Genomic DNA, 8856 nt, shown 5'->3' on the forward strand with positions numbered 1-8856 from the left:
AGTGGAAATTTTAGGTGATGTATATTTTACTACAAAAGGTATGCAAATAAAATGTAATTGCTTTAAAACTGGGTTGTGAACTTCCTAAGAGCAGTGAGCGCATCTTTTATTTCTTTAGTGTCAGTCAATTAAAAATATTCATGGAAGCCTGACAACTGTATGTTGTCGAAGATGGAGAGCCTGACCCCACAGAGCTCGTGTTCCAGATGAATCTACCTCTCTCCATAGTGCCTGGTGAAATGTGTCAGACACAGGGGAAGGGCGCGTTGAGTGGCGACAAACATTTGCACAGGGCTCGGTAGCTTTTTGCTATCACCTCTAAAGCAGGCTTTAGGATTTTCGGAGGGCAAGGTCCTTTTCCTGCTTAGCTGTGGTAGCCAGCCTCCAAGATGGCCTCCAGTGATCTCTGCTTCCTGGTATTCACGCCTTTGTGTGATCCTCTCGTTAAGCGTGGGTTGGCTTAATAAATAGAAGGCAGAAGTGATGATGTGTGATTGGAAGACTAGGTCATAAAATGTAGAGTGGCTCATCTCTCAGTATCTGTCTCTTTCTCCCTCTCAGTACTTAACACTGGGGGAAGCCTTGTCCAGAGCAGCCCTATGGGAGAAGCCAATGTGTCAAGGAAGCCAGGCCTCCAGCCAACAGCCACACGAATGAGCTTAGAAAAAGATCCTCTAGGTTCAGTCAAGTCTTGGGAGAGTATAGCTTGACGGCAGCCTTCCCCCCATAAGACCTTCTGAGCCAGGGCGCCTGGGTGGCTCAGTTGGTTAAGACCTTCTGAGCCAGAACACCCAGATCCCTGACCCTCAGAAACTGTGTGTCATGATAACTGTCTGTTATTTTAAGCCACTAAGTTTTGGAGTCATTTGATACACACAGCAACATATAACTAATATCTTCCCCCATCACAACGCAGCAGGTCACCGTTGAACCCTGGAACTAGACTCTCTGGATTCAAATCCTGGGTAGGCCACTTCTAAGCTGTGTGATCTTGAGCGTGTGACAATTTTCCTGTGACTCAGCTTCTTCGGTTATAAAATGGGGGATATGACCTCATTAGGTTGGGAGGATTAAATAAATGCATATAAAGTGCTTAGCAAGGTGCCTGGCATATAATTAGCAGTCCGTAAATGGCCCCTGCTATTGCTGTCATTATTATAGGTGATGGGAGAATGGCACAGGGTCAGTGTGGGGATTAAGGGTGTCAGTAGCACGATGCTCTTGACCTCTGGGGAAAAGGGGCAAGGAGTCTTTGTAAGTGCTCCTGAAACAGGCCCCCATGGTTTTGCCTCGGTGCAGAGCATTATTGGCATCTACTTACTGCAGATGGGACTGTGCCGCCCGGAGTGAGGACAGCAGCCCTTAGGGACAGTTCCATGGATGCCAGGGTCAGGGGTTTGCCCAATCCTTGGGTGAAGCAGCCACCATTCAGAACACATGTCCCCCTAGGGGCGCCTGGGTGGCTCAGTTGGTTAAGCGACTGCCTTCAGCTCAGGTCATGATCCTGGAGTCCTAGGATCGAGTCCCGCATCGGGCTCCCTGCTCCGCAGGGGGTCTGCTTCTCCCTCTGACCCTCTTCCCTCTCATGCTCTCTATCTCTCATTCTCTCTCTCTCTCAAATAAATAAATAAATAAATAAAATCTTTAAAAAAAAAAAAGAACACGTGTCCCCAGGTCTTAAACATCCCTGCTCTGGAAAATGAAGTCAGAGAACACTTTAGACCCATTGGACTGTGGCTAAAACGAGAAATGCTGGGATTTCTAGGTTCCAGGACACAGTTGCTGTGATTTTCCCTTTTCCCAAAGGGAAAACATTTGATTCCAATTTACTGGGAGGCCCCAAATAAGCTTTTTCCCTCAATCGGAAGGTATGACGTACCATGTCCGCCAAAGGAGAGAAAGGGTGGGAAAATGTCAACAGGAAACTTCTACCATCACAGCAGATTGAGGGGGGGTGGGAGGGGATGGGGTCACTGGGGGATGGGCATTAAGGAGGGCACTTGATGGAATGAGCACTGGGTGTTCTATGCAACGGATGAATCACTGAACTCAACCTCTGAAACTAATAATAATAATAATAATAAATAAAAAAGCAAATTGAATTACTAAGTGAAAGAAGCCAATCTGAAAAGGCTCCATACTGCATGAGTCCAACTCTATGACATTCTGGAAAAGGCGAAACTATGGAGACAGTAAAAGGATCAGTGGTTGCCAGAGCTTAGGGGGAGGGAAGAATAGGCAGAGTGCAGAGGATTTTTAGAGCAATGCAATTAGTGTGTATGATACCATAATGGTGGATACGTGTCCTTCTGTCAGTGAGCCCTGTTGCTCAACTATAGACCCTGCCAATTAAAACCAGAAATAGACAAGCCCGCCTAACTCAGGCTCTAACTAAAACCCATTGTGCTTATTTCTTATCGCACTTTCTTGAGGCATTGACGAAAATGTTTTGCAATGACTGGAACATTCCAACCACCAGACCAGAAAAGTTCTGATACCGACGGAATGCCTAGAAGGCCACACCCCACACGTCTTCTTCCTGGCCCATGATCATGGGCTGAACACATGCTGACCCCCACGCGTGATCACGCGTCATCACGCGCTCCCTGCCTGCTGTCTTGCACATATCCCCCAAACCTCTCTTTACAAAACTCTAGGTGTCCATCTTGCAGGTGGAGAGGTCCCTTGAGCCTGCCACCACCACCCGTTGCCAGCAACCGAAATAAATTTCTCCCTTTCTCCCTTCCAAACCCTCATTTCTGGAGTTATTGACTTCTCTTGCGGCAAATTTATCCGAGTTTGTTGGCAAGGGCGTTGGCAAACTTAATCAGGAGCTGGGCTTTCGACTTGTCCAGCCCCCAATCTCCCCAGGATCCCCCTGGACGGAGCAGGTGGCCAGGGCTGTGCGAGGGCTCACCCGTTTGTTTCCTGAGTGAGTGGCTGTGAGAGGTCGATCAGTAACAATTATACATTTGTGCAAACCCATAGAATGTACAACACTGTACAACACCAAGAATAAACCTTAAGGTAAACTACAGACTCTGAGTGATTATGATGTGTCAATGTATGTCCATCAGCTTAACAAATGTGCGCTCTGGTGGGGGATGTTGACAAGTGGGGGTGCTGTTCATATGGGGGGGAGAGAGAGTATATGGGAACTCTCTGTACCTTCCTCCCAATTTTGCTGTGAACCTAAAACTGCTCTAAAAAATAAAATCTATGTTTTTAGGGGGCTTGGGTGGCTCAGTCGGTTAAACGTCTGCCTTAGGCTGAGGTCATGATCCCAGGGTCCTGGGATTGAGCCCCACATCAGGCTCCCCTCCTCAGTGAGGAGCCTGTTTCTCCCTCTGCCTGCCGCTCCCCCTGCTTGTGCTCTCTCTCTCTCTGTCAAATAAATAAATTAAAATCTTTTTATTTATTTATTTGACAGAGAGAGAGAGAGACAGCGAGAGAGGGAACACAAGCAGAGGGAGTGGGAGAGGGAGAAGCAGGCTTCCTGCTGAGCAGGGAGCCCGATGCAGGCTCCATCCCAGGACCCTGGGATCATGACCCCAACCGAAGGCAGCCGCTTAACGACTGAGCCCCCCAGCCCCCCCCAAATCTATGTTTTTAAAGTAAAATGAAAAATGAAGCTTTGATTTGAAGGCATATTATTTAGAAGCCCGTTGACTCCAAGCAACAGAAGTTTCGAGCTCACTGAACTTCAGAAGGTTAGCAGTGACAGGTGCCTGGCGAACCAGAAGACAGGGATTATTGTTACGGAAGATGGTGGGGGCGGGGGAGCTGCAGTGGGGCTCAGAAAGGCCAAGAAGGCAGCCGCGAGCATAAGCAGAATTCCTGTGGCCCGCCCCTCTCAGTGCTAGCAGCATTTTATGCTCGGTCTCCCCCTTCCTCTCTTCCCTCTCTCCCTTCTTCCCTTGGCCTTTTCTGCTGGCAGACTGCTCCCTCTGCCTCCTCAGACCTACAGCCTTCCATAGCTCCCCTGTGTACACCGAACGGCCCCTGGCTCTTCATAGACACGTGTTGCCTTTCTCCATCCCAATCTTAAATTCCTGGGTGAGGAGACTCTGGTGGCCCTGTACCTTGGGGGCAGGTGTCTGCTCCCTGCCCCAGCATCCCTGGCCACCGTGGGTGGAGGCGGGGACCTGGGAGCCCGGCACTGCGCAGAAAGTCAATGGAGAGGCGGGGCGGGGGGGGGTGGCCCTAGGAGGGGGTGTGGAGGGCTGGTGGCTTTCAGCTGGGCCTAATTCTGCGACATGTGACAATCGTCCGCTTAGGAGCAGGAGCATTACGTGAGCTGCTGACAGAACTCTGCCCCACTTTCTGTGCTTGCTGCTGGTGCCCGCTTTCCCTTTTGATTTAAGGCCTTGCAGGGGCTCTGATTTGGAGCGTGGCATCAGAGGAATTCTTTACCGCCAACTAGCCTTAATTCCTCCTTCTTACATAACCAAATGGCAACCGAGAGGATGTTTGGATTCTGGCTTGCCTGCCTTTTTTTTTTTTCTTTTCCGGTGCAAGAGTTTATTTATTAATTAGTGTGCAAAAAAATAAATAAATAAAAAGGAAGTAATAAAATAGCCTTGTTGATGTTCTGGTCCGCGTGCTGTGTGCTCATTTGTCGGCAGCCTGGCGTGGGGAAGCGGAGCGCTCGGCCCCGGGGGAGGGGGCCCGCACGGAGGGTGTCAGCATCATCCGCTGCGGATGCGACCGGCCAATGCAATTCATTCCTCTCCTTCCTTCCCCTTGCCCGCCTCCCCCCACCCCCCGTTTCTTCCTCCTCCCTCCCTCTCTCCCTCCGCGCTCGCGCCGCGGGGTCTGGGCGCCCTTGCAAGGAAAGAGGGCTTCCTGGGACGGTGGCTTCGAGGCCCGAGAGCTCACATCAGTCATTCCAAACGACGTTAGGAAGCGGGACGGCATCGATAAGGCGGGGGAAAATCAGGTTCCAGACGGCCTCGGGGGGGCGCTTACGTCCAGGCCAGGGCCGCGGGCCCCCCCCACCTCCCCGGCCGCCCGGCGCCCAGCCGGGGACAGTGCTGGTCCCGCCCCCGGCCCTCGACGCCGCGCCCCGTCACCCCTTCACTTCGGGGCTGCGCGCAGGTGTACAGCCGTCGAGGATCGGAGCCCAGGGGTGCCGGGGCTCCCGGAGAGTGTGACTCAGAGGGGGCAGAGGTTCCCCGCTCCCCAAAGCCGGGGCGTCCCAGGACGACTGGGAGCCCAGGGCGGTGCGCCCACCACCTGTCCCCTCGCAAGGCTGGTGGAGGGGATGGAATGACTGCCTGATCGGTCTAAGAGAAGCTTCTGGCCCCTCCCCGGATGGTTTGGAGCGGTTCGTAATTCAGGCTGGCCCGCCTTTTCCGGCCCCTCCCAGCACCCTCACCCCCACCCCGAGGACGGGGCAAGCGCTATCGGGCAGGCGGTCCTGGGCACTGTCACTACCCGAGCCAGAGCGTGGCCAGGAGGGCGGGCCAGAGAGCCGAGCGGGCGGCCCGGGAGGCGGGCCTTCCCCATAGGCTCCTCCCACTCCGGGAAGGATGGGGGGTGGGGGCCAGGGGCGCCTGCCCTGTTGGAGTCCTGTTGGGGGCGCCAGCTGCCTTTGGCGAGGTTTTTGGATGTGGGGTCATGCCAGGCTCCTCATCCTTATTCACCTCATGAGACACTCAGAAAATTTATATTATATAATATCCCAATGACTTCCAGGGGTGAACTGGAGAGTATTTGGAGAGTCGAAATGGGGCCTGGTGGAGGAAAAAATGATTTCATTGTGTGTATTATGCAATCATGTAAAGAAAATGAAATATAAACTATTGGAAATGGTGTTAAATACCCAGCAGGCATATACAGTTTCCTAATGAAGTCTTCACAACCCTCCCTTTATGTTCTCCTTTATACTATGGAAAATTTCACACATAAAAAAACAGATGAGTAGATAATCCTCAGCTTCAACAATTATCAAGGTAGGGTCAATTTCGTTTCATCTCTCTCCCCACCCACTTCCCCCTCCTGTTCTTATCCTTTCATTTTTTTTTTTAAAGATTTATTTATTTATTTGAGAGAGAGAGAGAGCAGGGTGGGGAGGGGCAGAGGGAGAGTTAGAGAATCTCAAGCTGACTCCAGGCTGAGTGTAGGCGTCCAGGGCAGGACTCGATACCACCACCCTGAGATCATGGCCTGAGCCAAAATCAAGAGTCAGAGGCTTAATAGACTAAGCCACCCAGGTGCCCCTATCCTTTCATTTTTTTAATGATAAATTGAGCTTGTGTTTTAGTTAGCCTTTGCTGTGTAACAAGCCACCCCAAAGTGTACTGGCCTAAAACAGCAATAGTCCATGCTCTGTCATGATTGTGCTGGTTTGGCCGGCCACTTTCTCCGTGGGTTTTGACTGGACTCATTCAAGAGGGAGGCTCAGCTGGGCTAGAAGGTCCAAGATGGCTTCACTTGCGTGTCTGGCTGTGGACTAGGACCCCTCAAGTCTCCTCTCCTCCATGACTTCTCCTGTTCTAGTAGGCTAGATGGACTCTTACATAGCAACCCGAACCTTCTAAGGGAATCAACACAGAAGCCTCAAGCTTCCTGTCTTAACTGTGGGAGCCCCAAGTCACGTCCACCTCTTTCTATTGGCAGAAGCAGATCACAGGGCCAGCCCAGACTCTTGGGTGGGGGGATGGAGAAATAGCCGGGCTCCTAGATGGGAGGAAGACGTGGGAGGACCTACTACACAGTGCAAAGGAGCATGGGAGGAATTGGTGGCCTTTAATCAATCTAGCACAGTTTGCTTTCATCAACTTAAGTTTTTATATGAGGTTTAGCGCTTGCAGTGGCCACACATAATTCCCGATCTAGACTTTTTGATGATTAACACTTGAATGCTTGATAGTCACCATCGAGGAGAAACTTTGTTAGCACAGGTAAGCAATTGACTCTTTTTTTTTTTTTATCATCCATTTAAAATTGTGCAACAGTTGGAATTATATTTAAAGCATCTAGCAGCTCTTCCTTTAGTGGACAGGTGAGATGTTGAAATTTCTTAGTGTAATGCATATGGATTTTGAAACCAAACGTGTCTCTTCCTATTAGGCACTTAAAATAAAGATGGTCTAATTGGCGGAAGGCACATGCATTAGAGAGCTGCCAACCTGTGGTTGGCGTGGGCGCCATGGAATTTCGAACCAGCCACAGGATAGAGGTATCTGGTACATGTGGAGATGGTGTTTCTGGGCACGCTGTGAGGGCCCCCCTCTACCAGCCTCATACCGTACTACCAGAACTGTGTCCGTGCCAACCTCTGGTGGGGCAAGAATGGGCGTGGCCACGAACTCCAAGTGAGGGTCTCCAGTTAGTTTTCAAACAAGCCAAAGGAAGAGCTTCTCAAAGTTTGTAGTTACTTTTAGCAGAAATGTCATAGTACTGAAGATTCTTTCAATGGAAAATGATGGATTTTGCCTTAACTTTCCTGTCCTTAATACCCACTTTGATGCCACCCAACGTGATGGGGATGTTTTCACATACTTGTACCAAATCTCTATGCCAGTGAGGCACATCCTTGGAAGTAACGCTCGATGTTACATCAGACATTACGACGGCACGCTGGGTTCATATATAACAGCCATCTCTCCTTGGTCCACCAAATTTCTCCTGATCCTTTGAATTCCATACATTGAACTCAACGGTCCTCTTCTGGTGTGGAACACAAGCAATGGGCGTCAACCTCCAACGTAGTCACATACTTCTCCAATTCACCAGTCAAATGATGTTCCACAAATGTCATTTTTCCAGCACATCATCACCAACCAACACAAGTTTGAACTGAACTTGTGATTCTCCTTGGGCAGCTTCCAGAAGCATCCCCGTGCTCCATCTGACTGAGGGCGTTATGACCATTATTCTTGCATTTACTGTTAACATGATAGCATTCTCCATCTGTGTACCCTCTTGTAAAACTAGGCAACAGTCTACAAGACCACCCTCTACAAGACCAGTCTACAAGACCACACTTCTCACACCAACTACAGAGTTCAGGGGTCCCCAAGACCACCCTCAGGTTTGATTATTTGCTAGAAAGACTCACAAAACTCACTGAAAGTTGTTATACCCACAGTTATAGTTTACTACAGTGAGACGATACTGATTAAAATCAATTAAGGGAGGGGACGCCTGGGTGGCTCAGTCATTAAGCATCTGCCTTCGGCTCAGGTCATGATCCCAGAGTCCTGGGATTGAGCCCCACTTTGGGCTCCTTGCTCAGTGGGGAGCCTGCTTCTCCCACTGCTTGCCACTCCTGCTGCTTGTGCTCTCTCTCTCTGACAAATAAATAAATAAAATCTTTTTAACAAGGGGGGGACAGAGAGAGGGGCCTGAGCAAATCTGTGCTAAGTTGCCTGGGGCACTGACCACCACTCCCAGGTCCAAGTTGAACCCTGAGCTTCAGGCAGAATAAGATCTGCCACCACCACACCCTAGGAGACCAGGCATCTTGGAGGTTACATGCACATGTGACTCTGGGAAGGAAGGCCACACCCAGCATGTGGGACAGACGTAGATGGTGAAGAATCTGGAGCCCCATCAGTCTACCCGTTCTAAGAGTAGGTGACAGATTGTTTTCCAAAATGGCCACAATTAAAAAAAAAGAAAAAAGGCCACGATTCCAGTTGCATGAGGTATCTAGAATAGTTAACTCATAGAAACAAACAGTAGAATAGAGGTACCAGGGGCCAAGGAAGGGGGAAAGAGGCAGTCACTGTACAGAGTCTGAGTTTGGGATGATGAAAAATTCTGGAGTTGACAACACCTAAGGCTGGTGAGAATGTGGAGCAACAGGAACGCTCATTCATTGCTGGTGGGAATGCAAAATGGTACAGC

General features: G+C 50.1%; 1 pseudogene; it reads right to left on the reverse strand.

Annotated features, from left to right (window-relative positions):
* Positions 1–2827: 2827 nt before the first annotated feature.
* Positions 2828–7842, reverse strand: LOC112812925 (GTP-binding nuclear protein Ran pseudogene; annotated as a pseudogene).
* Between the last annotated feature and the right edge of the window lie 1014 nt (positions 7843–8856).

The sequence above is a fragment of the Callorhinus ursinus genome, unplaced genomic scaffold (assembly GCF_003265705.2).
Source record: "Callorhinus ursinus isolate GAN/ISIS: 27379988/994484 unplaced genomic scaffold, GSC_fseal_2.0 scaffold16, whole genome shotgun sequence".
NCBI lineage: Eukaryota > Metazoa > Chordata > Mammalia > Carnivora > Otariidae > Callorhinus > Callorhinus ursinus.